We start from the raw sequence: 9,983 nt of genomic DNA on the forward strand, positions 1-9,983 counted from the left end.
ACAAATAGGCTTCGACGAATTTCAGCTGAAAATATTTTTTATACACGTAGGCTAGGCCTGCCTAATAGAACAACGTCGCAGAACAACGTTTTCAAAACAAACTCGCATTTTACCACTGTAAATCGCCTCCATAGACTATGCCATGTAAATGAAAAATAGTTATTAAAATAAATCACATATATAATACATATTGCACATATATAAACTATATGTTTTATGGTAAAATATTATTCTCATGCCCGACTGACAGGAAACCCTTGCGACATCTGCTGTGAGAAAAGAGAATAGCAGCCTGGACAAACATGGCCGAACGCGAGACAACATAGTGTTGTCACATAAGTGAGCGCAAAATAGCTCTAAACTAGCTTGTACCGGTGTGCTTTTGGTCATGTAAAAATCCTGGGTGACAAAACACGCATATTTAGGAAAAGTCGTGAACGTAGGGTCCTGGAATTGAATCGAGTGAAAAGATTTTTTTTTTTTTTGTAATCACTGCGGTCAAATGACCGCAGCCCGGCCGTTCTAGGTATATCTAGGTCAAACCTACACGGCGCTTCTAGTAATACGCGTCAGCGGTCAAATGACCGGTGCTTGGCGCTTCTAGTGTTAACTCCCCACTCGGACCCAGTCCTCAAGCGCAGCTGGTGCGGCTGCAAGCAGCTCAATCCAAAGCAAAACGCTTACGGCACCCGGTATTCCCAGGCGGTCTCCCATCCAAGTACTAACCGGGCCCTGCGCTGCTTAGCTTCCGAGATCAGACGAGAGCGGCCGTGCTCAGCGCGGTATGGCCGTAAGCGATTAACTCCCCACTCGGACCCAGTCCTCAAGCGCAGCTGGTGCGGCTGCAAGCAGCTCAATCCAAAGCAAAACGCTTACAGCACCCGGTATTCCCAGGCGGTCTCCCATCCAAGTACTAACCGGGCCCTGCGCTGCTTAGCTTCCGAGATCAGACGAGAGGGGGCGTGCTCAGCGCGGTATGGCCGTAAGCGATTAACTCCCCACTCGGAACCAGTCCTCAAGCGCAGCTGGTGCGGCTGCAAGCAGCTCAATCCAAAGCAAAACGCTTACGGCACCCGGTATTCCCAGGCGGTCTCCCATCCAAGTACTAACCGGGCCCTGCGCTGCTTAGCTTCCGAGATCAGACGAGAGCGGGCGTGCTCAGCGCGGTATGGCCGTAAGCGATTAACTCCCCACTCGGACCCAGTCCTCAAGCGCAGCTGGTGCGGCTGCAAGCAGCTCAATCCAAAGCAAAACGCTTACAGCACCCGGTATTCCCAGGCGGTCTCCCATCCAAGTACTAACCGGGCCCTGCGCTGCTTAGCTTCCGAGATCAGACGAGAGCGGGCGTGCTCAGCGCGGTATGGCCGTAAGCGATTAACTCCCCACTCGGACCCAGTCCTCAAGCGCAGCTGGTGCGGCTGCAAGCAGCTCAATCCAAAGCAAAACGCTTACGGCACCCGGTATTCCCAGGCGGTCTCCCATCCAAGTACTAACCGGGCCCTGCGCTGCTTAGCTTCCGAGATCAGACGAGAGCGGGCGTGCTCAGCGCGGTATGGCCGTAAGCGATTAACTCCCAACTCGGACCCAGTCCTCAAGCGCAGCTGGTGCGGCTGCAAGCGGCTCAATCCAAAGCAAAACGCTTACAGCACCCGGTATTCCCAGGCGGTCTCCCATCCAAGTACTAACCGGGCCCTGCGCTGCTTAGCTTCCGAGATCAGACGAGAGCGGGCGTGCTCAGCGCGGTATGGCCGTAAGCGATTAACCCTCATCTTGTCCTTGGGGTCAATTTGACCCCAAGCAGTGTTTAACATCCTAAAATACATGGTTCACTTTTTTTGTTTTGCTTCAAGTTTCATGACTTTTCCTCATTTGAAGGGTACAATAGAGTAAACATGAAATTTGCACAAAAATATGTTTCCAATGTCCTGTAAAAAAAATAGTTACGTTGGTGGTATTGGGGTCAATTTGACCCCATTTTTATGAAACATGAGGCGTCTGCTAAATAACCATAGCCATAGCCATAGCCATAGCCATAAATGAAAAGTTGACACAATATGAATATTATTATTGTAATAGTATGAGAACATGTACTTATTATCATTATTACATAAACAAGTACATATTACATATAAGTTATTTTGGCAGGTCTGAAAAAGTCCGAAAACTCAGCCTTTGGGCTGTTGACACTGAATTGGCCATATTGCCAGCCAGTGTTCCAGGGTTCATAAAAGGGTGTGGGGGGGTGGGATTGTTTTTTAGGGCTTTTGATGGTGGTTATTACACTCTTGTTAAGTACCTACCACAAAAAAAACTGGGTAAAAAAAATAATTTCAATCATTTTTTGAGAGTTTTGTTAGCTGGGGTCAAATTGACCCCAAGGATAACGAACGTCGGTAAAATTTGAGGACAACATGAGGGTTAACTCCCCACTCGGACCCAGTCCTCAAGCGCAGCTGGTGCGGCTGCAAGCAGCTCAATCCAAAGCAAAACGCTTACAGCACCCGGTATTCCCAGGCGGTCTCCCATCCAAGTACTAACCGGGCCCTGCGCTGCTTAGCTTCCGAGATCAGACGAGAGCGGGCGTGCTCAGCGCGGTATGGCCGTAAGCGATTAACTCCCCACTCGGACCCAGTCCTCAAGCGCAGCTGGTGCGGCTGCAAGCAGCTCAATCCAAAGCAAAACGCTTACGGCACCCGGTATTCCCAGGCGGTCTCCCATCCAAGTACTAACCGGGCCCTGCGCTGCTTAGCTTCCGAGATCAGACGAGAGCGGGCGTGCTCAGCGCGGTATGGCCGTAAGCGATTAACTCCCCACTCGGACCCAGTCCTCAAGCGCAGCTGGTGCGGCTGCAAGCAGCTCAATCCAAAGCAAAATGCTTACGGCACCCGGTATTCCCAGGCGGTCTCCCATCCAAGTACTAACCGGGCCCTGCGCTGCTTAGCTTCCGAGATCAGACGAGAGCGGGCGTGCTCAGCGCGGTATGGCCGTAAGCGATTAACTCCCCACTCGGACCCAGTCCTCAAGCGCAGCTGGTGCGGCTGCAAGCAGCTCAATCCAAAGCAAAACGCTTACAGCACCCGGTATTCCCAGGCGGTCTCCCATCCAAGTACTAACCGGGCCCTGCGCTGCTTAGCTTCCGAGATCAGACGAGAGCGGGCGTGCTCAGCACGGTATGGCCGTAAGCGATTAACTCCCCACTCGGACCCAGTCCTCAAGCGCAGCTGGTGCGGCTGCAAGCAGCTCAATCCAAAGCAAAAGGCTTACGGCACCCGGTATTCCCAGGCGGTCTCCCATCCAAGTACTAACCGGGCCCTGCGCTGCTTAGCTTCCGAGATCAGACGAGAGCGGGCGTGCTCAGCGCGGTATGGCCGTAAGCGGTTAACTCCCCACTCGGACCCAGTCCTCAAGCGCAGCTGGTGCGGCTGCAAGCAGCTCAATCCAAAGCAAAATGCTTACGGCACCCGGTATTCCCAGGCGGTCTCCCATCCAAGTACTAACCGGGCCCTGCGCTGCTTAGCTTCCGAGATCAGACGAGAGCGGGCGTGCTCAGCGCGGTATGGCCGTAAGCGATTAACTCCCCACTCGGACCCAGTCCTCAAGCGCAGCTGGTGCGGCTGCAAGCAGCTCAATCCAAAGCAAAACGCTTACAGCACCCGGTATTCCCAGGCGGTCTCCCATCCAAGTACTAACCGGGCCCTGCGCTGCTTAGCTTCCGAGATCAGACGAGAGCGGGCGTGCTCAGCGCGGTATGGCCGTAAGCGATTAACTCCCCACTCGGACCCAGTCCTCAAGCGCAGCTGGTGCGGCTGCAAGCAGCTCAATCCAAAGCAAAACGCTTACGGCACCCGGTATTCCCAGGCGGTCTCCCATCCAAGTACTAACCGGGCCCTGCGCTGCTTAGCTTCCGAGATCAGACGAGAGCGGGCGTGCTCAGCGCGGTATGGCCGTAAGCGATTAACTCCCCACTCGGACCCAGTCCTCAAGCGCAGCTGGTGCGGCTGCAAGCAGCTCAATCCAAAGCAAAACGCTTACAGCACCCGGTATTCCCAGGCGGTCTCCCATCCAAGTACTAACCGGGCCCTGCGCTGCTTAGCTTCCGAGATCAGACGAGAGCGGGCGTGCTCAGCGCGGTATGGCCGTAAGCGATTAACTCCCCACTCGGACCCAGTCCTCAAGCGCAGCTGGTGCGGCTGCAAGCAGCTCAATCCAAAGCAAAACGCTTACGGCACCCGGTATTCCCAGGCGGTCTCCCATCCAAGTACTAACCGGGCCCTGCGCTGCTTAGCTTCCGAGATCAGACGAGAGCGGGCGTGCTCAGCGCGGTATGGCCGTAAGCGATTAACTCCCCACTCGGACCCAGTCCTCAAGCGCAGCTGGTGCGGCTGCAAGCAGCTCAATCCAAAGCAAAATGCTTACGGCACCCGGTATTCCCAGGCGGTCTCCCATCCAAGTACTAACCGGGCCCTGCGCTGCTTAGCTTCCGAGATCAGACGAGAGCGGGCGTGCTCAGCGCGGTATGGCCGTAAGCGATTAACTCCCCACTCGGACCCAGTCCTCAAGCGCAGCTGGTGCGGCTGCAAGCAGCTCAATCCAAAGCAAAACGCTTACAGCACCCGGTATTCCCAGGCGGTCTCCCATCCAAGTACTAAGCGGGCCCTGCGCTGCTTAGCTTCCGAGATCAGACGAGAGCGGGCGTGCTCAGCGCGGTATGGCCGTAAGCGATTAACTCCCCACTCGGACCCAGTCCTCAAGCGCAGCTGGTGCGGCTGCAAGCAGCTCAATCCAAAGCAAAACGCTTACGGCACCCGGTATTCCCAGGCGGTCTCCCATCCAAGTACTAACCGGGCCCTGCGCTGCTTAGCTTCCGAGATCAGACGAGAGCGGGCGTGCTCAGCGCGGTATGGCCGTAAGCGATTAACTCCCCACTCGGACCCAGTCCTCAAGCGCAGCTGGTGCGGCTGCAAGCAGCTCAATCCAAAGCAAAATGCTTACGGCACCCGGTATTCCCAGGCGGTCTCCCATCCAAGTACTAACCGGGCCCTGCGCTGCTTAGCTTCCGAGATCAGACGAGAGCGGGCGTGCTCAGCGCGGTATGGCCGTAAGCGATTAACTCCCCACTCGGACCCAGTCCTCAAGCGCAGCTGGTGCGGCTGCAAGCAGCTCAATCCAAAGCAAAACGCTTACAGCACCCGGTATTCCCAGGCGGTCTCCCATCCAAGTACTAACCGGGCCCTGCGCTGCTTAGCTTCCGAGATCAGACGAGAGCGGGCGTGCCCAGCGCGGTATGGCCGTAAGCGATTAGCTCCCCACTCGGACCCAGTCCTCAAGCGCAGCTGGTGCGGCTGCAAGCAGCTCAATCCAAAGCAAAACGCTTACGGCACCCGGTATTCCCAGGCGGTCTCCCATCCAAGTACTAACCGGGCCCTGCGCTGCTTAGCTTCCGAGATCAGACGATGCTGCTGGTGCGGCTGCAAGCAGCTCAATCCAAAGCAAAACGCTTACAGCACCCGGTATTCCCAGGCGGTCTCCCATCCAAGTACTAACCGGGCCCTGCGCTGCTTAGCTTCCGAGATCAGACGAGAGCGGGCGTGCTCAGCGCGGTATGGCCGTAAGCGATTAACTCCCCACTCGGACCCAGTCCTCAAGCGCAGCTGGTGCGGCTGCAAGCAGCTCAATCCAAAGCAAAACGCTTACAGCACCCGGTATTCCCAGGCGGTCTCCCATCCAAGTACTAACCGGGCCCTGCGCTGCTTAGCTTCCGAGATCAGACGAGAGCGGGCGTGCTCAGCGCGGTATGGCCGTAAGCGATTAACTCCCCACTCGGACCCAGTCCTCAAGCGCAGCTGGTGCGGCTGCAAGCAGCTCAATCCAAAGCAAAATGCTTACGGCACCCGGTATTCCCAGGCGGTCTCCCATCCAAGTACTAACCGGGCCCTGCGCTGCTTAGCTTCCGAGATCAGACGAGAGCGGGCGTGCTCAGCGCGGTATGGCCGTAAGCGATTAACTCCCCACTCGGACCCAGTCCTCAAGCGCAGCTGGTGCGGCTGCAAGCAGCTCAATCCAAAGCAAAACGCTTACAGCACCCGGTATTCCCAGGCGGTCTCCCATCCAAGTACTAACCGGGCCCTGCGCTGCTTAGCTTCCGAGATCAGACGAGAGCGGGCGTGCTCAGCGCGGTATGGCCGTAAGCGATTAACTCCCCACTCGGACCCAGTCCTCAAGCGCAGCTGGTGCGGCTGCAAGCAGCTCAATCCAAAGCAAAATGCTTACGGCACCCGGTATTCCCAGGCGGTCTCCCATCCAAGTACTAACCGGGCCCTGCGCTGCTTAGCTTCCGAGATCAGACGAGAGCGGGCGTGCTCAGCGCGGTATGGCCGTAAGCGATTAACTCCCCACTCGGACCCAGTCCTCAAGCGCAGCTGGTGCGGCTGCAAGCAGCTCAATCCAAAGCAAAACGCTTACAGCACCCGGTATTCCCAGGCGGTCTCCCATCCAAGTACTAACCGGGCCCTGCGCTGCTTAGCTTCCGAGATCAGACGAGAGCGGGCGTGCTCAGCGCGGTATGGCCGTAAGCGATTAACTCCCCACTCGGACCCAGTCCTCAAGCGCAGCTGGTGCGGCTGCAAGCAGCTCAATCCAAAGCAAAACGCTTACGGCACCCGGTATTCCCAGGCGGTCTCCCATCCAAGTACTAACCGGGCCCTGCGCTGCTTAGCTTCCGAGATCAGACGAGAGCGGGCGTGCTCAGCGCGGTATGGCCGTAAGCGATTAACTCCCCACTCGGACCCAGTCCTCAAGCGCAGCTGGTGCGGCTGCAAGCAGCTCAATCCAAAGCAAAACGCTTACAGCACCCGGTATTCCCAGGCGGTCTCCCATCCAAGTACTAACCGGGCCCTGCGCTGCTTAGCTTCCGAGATCAGACGAGAGCGGGCGTGCTCAGCGCGGTATGGCCGTAAGCGATTAACTCCCCACTCGGACCCAGTCCTCAAGCGCAGCTGGTGCGGCTGCAAGCAGCTCAATCCAAAGCAAAACGCTTACAGCACCCGGTATTGCCAGGCGGTCTCCCATCCAAGTACTAACCGGGCCCTGCGCTGCTTAGCTTCCGAGATCAGACGAGAGCGGGCGTGCTCAGCGCGGTATGGCCGTAAGCGATTAACTCCCCACTCGGACCCAGTCCTCAAGCGCAGCTGGTGCGGCTGCAAGCAGCTCAATCCAAAGCAAAACGCTTAAAGCACCCGGTATTCCCAGGCGGTCTCCCATCCAAGTACTAACCGGGCCCTGCGCTGCTTAGCTTCCGAGATCAGACGAGAGCGGGCGTGCTCAGCGCGGTATGGCCGTAAGCGATTAACTCCCCACTCGGACCCAGTCCTCAAGCGCAGCTGGTGCGGCTGCAAGCAGCTCAATCCAAAGCAAAATGCTTACGGCACCCGGTATTCCCAGGCGGTCTCCCATCCAAGTACTAAGCGGGCCCTGCGCTGCTTAGCTTCCGAGATCAGACGAGAGCGGGCGTGCTCAGCGCGGTATGGCCGTAAGCGATTAACTCCCCACTCGGACCCAGTCCTCAAGCGCAGCTGGTGCGGCTGCAAGCAGCTCAATCCAAAGCAAAACGCTTACAGCACCCGGTATTCCCAGGCGGTCTCCCATCCAAGTACTAAGCGGGCCCTGCGCTGCTTAGCTTCCGAGATCAGACGAGAGCGGGCGTGCTCAGCGCGGTATGGCCGTAAGCGATTAACTCCCCACTCGGACCCAGTCCTCAAGCGCAGCTGGTGCGGCTGCAAGCAGCTCAATCCAAAGCAAAACGCTTACGGCACCCGGTATTCCCAGGCGGTCTCCCATCCAAGTACTAACCGGGCCCTGCGCTGCTTAGCTTCCGAGATCAGACGAGAGCGGGCGTGCTCAGCGCGGTATGGCCGTAAGCGATTAACTCCCCACTCGGACCCAGTCCTCAAGCGCAGCTGGTGCGGCTGCAAGCAGCTCAATCCAAAGCAAAATGCTTACGGCACCCGGTATTCCCAGGCGGTCTCCCATCCAAGTACTAACCGGGCCCTGCGCTGCTTAGCTTCCGAGATCAGACGAGAGCGGGCGTGCTCAGCGCGGTATGGCCGTAAGCGATTAACTCCCCACTCGGACCCAGTCCTCAAGCGCAGCTGGTGCGGCTGCAAGCAGCTCAATCCAAAGCAAAACGCTTACAGCACCCGGTATTCCCAGGCGGTCTCCCATCCAAGTACTAACCGGGCCCTGCGCTGCTTAGCTTCCGAGATCAGACGAGAGCGGGCGTGCCCAGCGCGGTATGGCCGTAAGCGATTAACTCCCCACTCGGACCCAGTCCTCAAGCGCAGCTGGTGCGGCTGCAAGCAGCTCAATCCAAAGCAAAACGCTTACGGCACCCGGTATTCCCAGGCGGTCTCCCATCCAAGTACTAACCGGGCCCTGCGCTGCTTAGCTTCCGAGATCAGACGATGCTGCTGGTGCGGCTGCAAGCAGCTCAATCCAAAGCAAAACGCTTACAGCACCCGGTATTCCCAGGCGGTCTCCCATCCAAGTACTAACCGGGCCCTGCGCTGCTTAGCTTCCGAGATCAGACGAGAGCGGGCGTGCTCAGCGCGGTATGGCCGTAAGCGATTAACTCCCCACTCGGACCCAGTCCTCAAGCGCAGCTGGTGCGGCTGCAAGCAGCTCAATCCAAAGCAAAACGCTTACAGCACCCGGTATTCCCAGGCGGTCTCCCATCCAAGTACTAAACGGGCCCTGCGCTGCTTAGCTTCCGAGATCAGACGAGAGCGGGCGTGCTCAGCGCGGTATGGCCGTAAGCGATTAACTCCCCACTCGGACCCAGTCCTCAAGCGCAGCTGGTGCGGCTGCAAGCAGCTCAATCCAAAGCAAAATGCTTACGGCACCCGGTATTCCCAGGCGGTCTCCCATCCAAGTACTAACCGGGCCCTGCGCTGCTTAGCTTCCGAGATCAGACGAGAGCGGGCGTGCTCAGCGCGGTATGGCCGTAAGCGATTAACTCCCCACTCGGACCCAGTCCTCAAGCGCAGCTGGTGCGGCTGCAAGCAGCTCAATCCAAAGCAAAACGCTTACAGCACCCGGTATTCCCAGGCGGTCTCCCATCCAAGTACTAACCGGGCCCTGCGCTGCTTAGCTTCCGAGATCAGACGAGAGCGGGCGTGCTCAGCGCGGTATGGCCGTAAGCGATTAACTCCCCACTCGGACCCAGTCCTCAAGCGCAGCTGGTGCGGCTGCAAGCAGCTCAATCCAAAGCAAAACGCTTACGGCACCCGGTATTCCCAGGCGGTCTCCCATCCAAGTACTAACCGGGCCCTGCGCTGCTTAGCTTCCGAGATCAGACGAGAGCGGGCGTGCTCAGCGCGGTATGGCCGTAAGCGATTAACTCCCCACTCGGACCCAGTCCTCAAGCGCAGCTGGTGCGGCTGCAAGCAGCTCAATCCAAAGCAAAACGCTTACAGCACCCGGTATTCCCAGGCGGTCTCCCATCCAAGTACTAACCGGGCCCTGCGCTGCTTAGCTTCCGAGATCAGACGAGAGCGGGCGTGCTCAGCGCGGTATGGCCGTAAGCGATTAACTCCCCACTCGGACCCAGTCCTCAAGCGCAGCTGGTGCGGCTGCAAGCAGCTCAATCCAAAGCAAAACGCTTACAGCACCCGGTATTGCCAGGCGGTCTCCCATCCAAGTACTAACCGGGCCCTGCGCTGCTTAGCTTCCGAGATCAGACGAGAGCGGGCGTGCTCAGCGCGGTATGGCCGTAAGCGATTAACTCCCCACTCGGACCCAGTCCTCAAGCGCAGCTGGTGCGGCTGCAAGCAGCTCAATCCAAAGCAAAACGCTTAAAGCACCCGGTATTCCCAGGCGGTCTCCCATCCAAGTACTAACCGGGCCCTGCGCTGCTTAGCTTCCGAGATCAGACGAGAGCGGGCGTGCTCAGCGCGGTATGGCCGTAAGCGATTAACTCCCCACTCGGA

General features: G+C 57.6%; 44 non-coding genes across 44 annotated transcripts; all 44 read right to left on the bottom strand.

Annotated features, from left to right (window-relative positions):
• Positions 1–677: 677 nt before the first annotated feature.
• LOC134074573 (5S ribosomal RNA) lies at positions 678–796 on the bottom strand. Its single transcript, XR_009937804.1, has one exon. It is a non-coding gene; the product is annotated as a 5S ribosomal RNA (ribosomal RNA).
• A 73-nt stretch (positions 797–869) lies between these two features.
• LOC134074601 (5S ribosomal RNA) lies at positions 870–988 on the bottom strand. The gene has a single exon (XR_009937830.1). It is a non-coding gene; the product is annotated as a 5S ribosomal RNA (ribosomal RNA).
• Positions 989–1,061: 73 nt separating this feature from the next.
• Positions 1,062–1,180, bottom strand: LOC134074323 (5S ribosomal RNA). The gene has a single exon (XR_009937563.1). It is a non-coding gene; the product is annotated as a 5S ribosomal RNA (ribosomal RNA).
• Positions 1,181–1,253: 73 nt separating this feature from the next.
• On the bottom strand, positions 1,254–1,372 carry LOC134074514 (5S ribosomal RNA). The gene has a single exon (XR_009937747.1). It is a non-coding gene; the product is annotated as a 5S ribosomal RNA (ribosomal RNA).
• A 73-nt stretch (positions 1,373–1,445) lies between these two features.
• Positions 1,446–1,564, bottom strand: LOC134074324 (5S ribosomal RNA). The gene has a single exon (XR_009937564.1). It is a non-coding gene; the product is annotated as a 5S ribosomal RNA (ribosomal RNA).
• Positions 1,565–1,637: 73 nt separating this feature from the next.
• On the bottom strand, positions 1,638–1,756 carry LOC134074515 (5S ribosomal RNA). The gene has a single exon (XR_009937748.1). It is a non-coding gene; the product is annotated as a 5S ribosomal RNA (ribosomal RNA).
• A 733-nt stretch (positions 1,757–2,489) lies between these two features.
• On the bottom strand, positions 2,490–2,608 carry LOC134074516 (5S ribosomal RNA). The gene has a single exon (XR_009937749.1). It is a non-coding gene; the product is annotated as a 5S ribosomal RNA (ribosomal RNA).
• A 73-nt stretch (positions 2,609–2,681) lies between these two features.
• LOC134074326 (5S ribosomal RNA) lies at positions 2,682–2,800 on the bottom strand. The gene has a single exon (XR_009937566.1). It is a non-coding gene; the product is annotated as a 5S ribosomal RNA (ribosomal RNA).
• Positions 2,801–2,873: 73 nt separating this feature from the next.
• Positions 2,874–2,992, bottom strand: LOC134074337 (5S ribosomal RNA). Its single transcript, XR_009937576.1, has one exon. It is a non-coding gene; the product is annotated as a 5S ribosomal RNA (ribosomal RNA).
• A 73-nt stretch (positions 2,993–3,065) lies between these two features.
• LOC134074541 (5S ribosomal RNA) lies at positions 3,066–3,184 on the bottom strand. The gene has a single exon (XR_009937774.1). It is a non-coding gene; the product is annotated as a 5S ribosomal RNA (ribosomal RNA).
• Positions 3,185–3,257: 73 nt separating this feature from the next.
• On the bottom strand, positions 3,258–3,376 carry LOC134074436 (5S ribosomal RNA). Its single transcript, XR_009937671.1, has one exon. It is a non-coding gene; the product is annotated as a 5S ribosomal RNA (ribosomal RNA).
• A 73-nt stretch (positions 3,377–3,449) lies between these two features.
• On the bottom strand, positions 3,450–3,568 carry LOC134074349 (5S ribosomal RNA). Its single transcript, XR_009937587.1, has one exon. It is a non-coding gene; the product is annotated as a 5S ribosomal RNA (ribosomal RNA).
• A 73-nt stretch (positions 3,569–3,641) lies between these two features.
• Positions 3,642–3,760, bottom strand: LOC134074517 (5S ribosomal RNA). Its single transcript, XR_009937750.1, has one exon. It is a non-coding gene; the product is annotated as a 5S ribosomal RNA (ribosomal RNA).
• Positions 3,761–3,833: 73 nt separating this feature from the next.
• On the bottom strand, positions 3,834–3,952 carry LOC134074327 (5S ribosomal RNA). Its single transcript, XR_009937567.1, has one exon. It is a non-coding gene; the product is annotated as a 5S ribosomal RNA (ribosomal RNA).
• A 73-nt stretch (positions 3,953–4,025) lies between these two features.
• Positions 4,026–4,144, bottom strand: LOC134074518 (5S ribosomal RNA). Its single transcript, XR_009937751.1, has one exon. It is a non-coding gene; the product is annotated as a 5S ribosomal RNA (ribosomal RNA).
• A 73-nt stretch (positions 4,145–4,217) lies between these two features.
• Positions 4,218–4,336, bottom strand: LOC134074328 (5S ribosomal RNA). Its single transcript, XR_009937568.1, has one exon. It is a non-coding gene; the product is annotated as a 5S ribosomal RNA (ribosomal RNA).
• A 73-nt stretch (positions 4,337–4,409) lies between these two features.
• LOC134074360 (5S ribosomal RNA) lies at positions 4,410–4,528 on the bottom strand. The gene has a single exon (XR_009937598.1). It is a non-coding gene; the product is annotated as a 5S ribosomal RNA (ribosomal RNA).
• Positions 4,529–4,601: 73 nt separating this feature from the next.
• Positions 4,602–4,720, bottom strand: LOC134074571 (5S ribosomal RNA). Its single transcript, XR_009937802.1, has one exon. It is a non-coding gene; the product is annotated as a 5S ribosomal RNA (ribosomal RNA).
• A 73-nt stretch (positions 4,721–4,793) lies between these two features.
• On the bottom strand, positions 4,794–4,912 carry LOC134074329 (5S ribosomal RNA). Its single transcript, XR_009937569.1, has one exon. It is a non-coding gene; the product is annotated as a 5S ribosomal RNA (ribosomal RNA).
• A 73-nt stretch (positions 4,913–4,985) lies between these two features.
• LOC134074371 (5S ribosomal RNA) lies at positions 4,986–5,104 on the bottom strand. The gene has a single exon (XR_009937609.1). It is a non-coding gene; the product is annotated as a 5S ribosomal RNA (ribosomal RNA).
• Positions 5,105–5,177: 73 nt separating this feature from the next.
• Positions 5,178–5,296, bottom strand: LOC134074530 (5S ribosomal RNA). Its single transcript, XR_009937763.1, has one exon. It is a non-coding gene; the product is annotated as a 5S ribosomal RNA (ribosomal RNA).
• Positions 5,297–5,495: 199 nt separating this feature from the next.
• LOC134074519 (5S ribosomal RNA) lies at positions 5,496–5,614 on the bottom strand. The gene has a single exon (XR_009937752.1). It is a non-coding gene; the product is annotated as a 5S ribosomal RNA (ribosomal RNA).
• A 73-nt stretch (positions 5,615–5,687) lies between these two features.
• On the bottom strand, positions 5,688–5,806 carry LOC134074520 (5S ribosomal RNA). Its single transcript, XR_009937753.1, has one exon. It is a non-coding gene; the product is annotated as a 5S ribosomal RNA (ribosomal RNA).
• A 73-nt stretch (positions 5,807–5,879) lies between these two features.
• Positions 5,880–5,998, bottom strand: LOC134074383 (5S ribosomal RNA). Its single transcript, XR_009937620.1, has one exon. It is a non-coding gene; the product is annotated as a 5S ribosomal RNA (ribosomal RNA).
• A 73-nt stretch (positions 5,999–6,071) lies between these two features.
• Positions 6,072–6,190, bottom strand: LOC134074521 (5S ribosomal RNA). Its single transcript, XR_009937754.1, has one exon. It is a non-coding gene; the product is annotated as a 5S ribosomal RNA (ribosomal RNA).
• Positions 6,191–6,263: 73 nt separating this feature from the next.
• On the bottom strand, positions 6,264–6,382 carry LOC134074395 (5S ribosomal RNA). Its single transcript, XR_009937631.1, has one exon. It is a non-coding gene; the product is annotated as a 5S ribosomal RNA (ribosomal RNA).
• Positions 6,383–6,455: 73 nt separating this feature from the next.
• On the bottom strand, positions 6,456–6,574 carry LOC134074523 (5S ribosomal RNA). The gene has a single exon (XR_009937756.1). It is a non-coding gene; the product is annotated as a 5S ribosomal RNA (ribosomal RNA).
• A 73-nt stretch (positions 6,575–6,647) lies between these two features.
• LOC134074330 (5S ribosomal RNA) lies at positions 6,648–6,766 on the bottom strand. Its single transcript, XR_009937570.1, has one exon. It is a non-coding gene; the product is annotated as a 5S ribosomal RNA (ribosomal RNA).
• A 73-nt stretch (positions 6,767–6,839) lies between these two features.
• Positions 6,840–6,958, bottom strand: LOC134074524 (5S ribosomal RNA). The gene has a single exon (XR_009937757.1). It is a non-coding gene; the product is annotated as a 5S ribosomal RNA (ribosomal RNA).
• Positions 6,959–7,031: 73 nt separating this feature from the next.
• Positions 7,032–7,150, bottom strand: LOC134074594 (5S ribosomal RNA). Its single transcript, XR_009937824.1, has one exon. It is a non-coding gene; the product is annotated as a 5S ribosomal RNA (ribosomal RNA).
• Positions 7,151–7,223: 73 nt separating this feature from the next.
• On the bottom strand, positions 7,224–7,342 carry LOC134074587 (5S ribosomal RNA). Its single transcript, XR_009937817.1, has one exon. It is a non-coding gene; the product is annotated as a 5S ribosomal RNA (ribosomal RNA).
• Positions 7,343–7,415: 73 nt separating this feature from the next.
• LOC134074545 (5S ribosomal RNA) lies at positions 7,416–7,534 on the bottom strand. Its single transcript, XR_009937778.1, has one exon. It is a non-coding gene; the product is annotated as a 5S ribosomal RNA (ribosomal RNA).
• Positions 7,535–7,607: 73 nt separating this feature from the next.
• Positions 7,608–7,726, bottom strand: LOC134074572 (5S ribosomal RNA). The gene has a single exon (XR_009937803.1). It is a non-coding gene; the product is annotated as a 5S ribosomal RNA (ribosomal RNA).
• Positions 7,727–7,799: 73 nt separating this feature from the next.
• LOC134074332 (5S ribosomal RNA) lies at positions 7,800–7,918 on the bottom strand. The gene has a single exon (XR_009937571.1). It is a non-coding gene; the product is annotated as a 5S ribosomal RNA (ribosomal RNA).
• A 73-nt stretch (positions 7,919–7,991) lies between these two features.
• Positions 7,992–8,110, bottom strand: LOC134074407 (5S ribosomal RNA). The gene has a single exon (XR_009937642.1). It is a non-coding gene; the product is annotated as a 5S ribosomal RNA (ribosomal RNA).
• Positions 8,111–8,183: 73 nt separating this feature from the next.
• Positions 8,184–8,302, bottom strand: LOC134074531 (5S ribosomal RNA). The gene has a single exon (XR_009937764.1). It is a non-coding gene; the product is annotated as a 5S ribosomal RNA (ribosomal RNA).
• Positions 8,303–8,501: 199 nt separating this feature from the next.
• LOC134074525 (5S ribosomal RNA) lies at positions 8,502–8,620 on the bottom strand. The gene has a single exon (XR_009937758.1). It is a non-coding gene; the product is annotated as a 5S ribosomal RNA (ribosomal RNA).
• Positions 8,621–8,693: 73 nt separating this feature from the next.
• LOC134074543 (5S ribosomal RNA) lies at positions 8,694–8,812 on the bottom strand. The gene has a single exon (XR_009937776.1). It is a non-coding gene; the product is annotated as a 5S ribosomal RNA (ribosomal RNA).
• A 73-nt stretch (positions 8,813–8,885) lies between these two features.
• On the bottom strand, positions 8,886–9,004 carry LOC134074418 (5S ribosomal RNA). Its single transcript, XR_009937653.1, has one exon. It is a non-coding gene; the product is annotated as a 5S ribosomal RNA (ribosomal RNA).
• Positions 9,005–9,077: 73 nt separating this feature from the next.
• On the bottom strand, positions 9,078–9,196 carry LOC134074526 (5S ribosomal RNA). The gene has a single exon (XR_009937759.1). It is a non-coding gene; the product is annotated as a 5S ribosomal RNA (ribosomal RNA).
• A 73-nt stretch (positions 9,197–9,269) lies between these two features.
• LOC134074333 (5S ribosomal RNA) lies at positions 9,270–9,388 on the bottom strand. The gene has a single exon (XR_009937572.1). It is a non-coding gene; the product is annotated as a 5S ribosomal RNA (ribosomal RNA).
• A 73-nt stretch (positions 9,389–9,461) lies between these two features.
• Positions 9,462–9,580, bottom strand: LOC134074527 (5S ribosomal RNA). Its single transcript, XR_009937760.1, has one exon. It is a non-coding gene; the product is annotated as a 5S ribosomal RNA (ribosomal RNA).
• Positions 9,581–9,653: 73 nt separating this feature from the next.
• LOC134074595 (5S ribosomal RNA) lies at positions 9,654–9,772 on the bottom strand. The gene has a single exon (XR_009937825.1). It is a non-coding gene; the product is annotated as a 5S ribosomal RNA (ribosomal RNA).
• A 73-nt stretch (positions 9,773–9,845) lies between these two features.
• On the bottom strand, positions 9,846–9,964 carry LOC134074588 (5S ribosomal RNA). Its single transcript, XR_009937818.1, has one exon. It is a non-coding gene; the product is annotated as a 5S ribosomal RNA (ribosomal RNA).
• Positions 9,965–9,983: the final 19 nt, after the last annotated feature.

This window comes from Sardina pilchardus, unplaced genomic scaffold (genome assembly GCF_963854185.1).
Source record: "Sardina pilchardus unplaced genomic scaffold, fSarPil1.1 HAP1_SCAFFOLD_105, whole genome shotgun sequence".
Taxonomy (NCBI): domain Eukaryota; kingdom Metazoa; phylum Chordata; class Actinopteri; order Clupeiformes; family Clupeidae; genus Sardina; species Sardina pilchardus.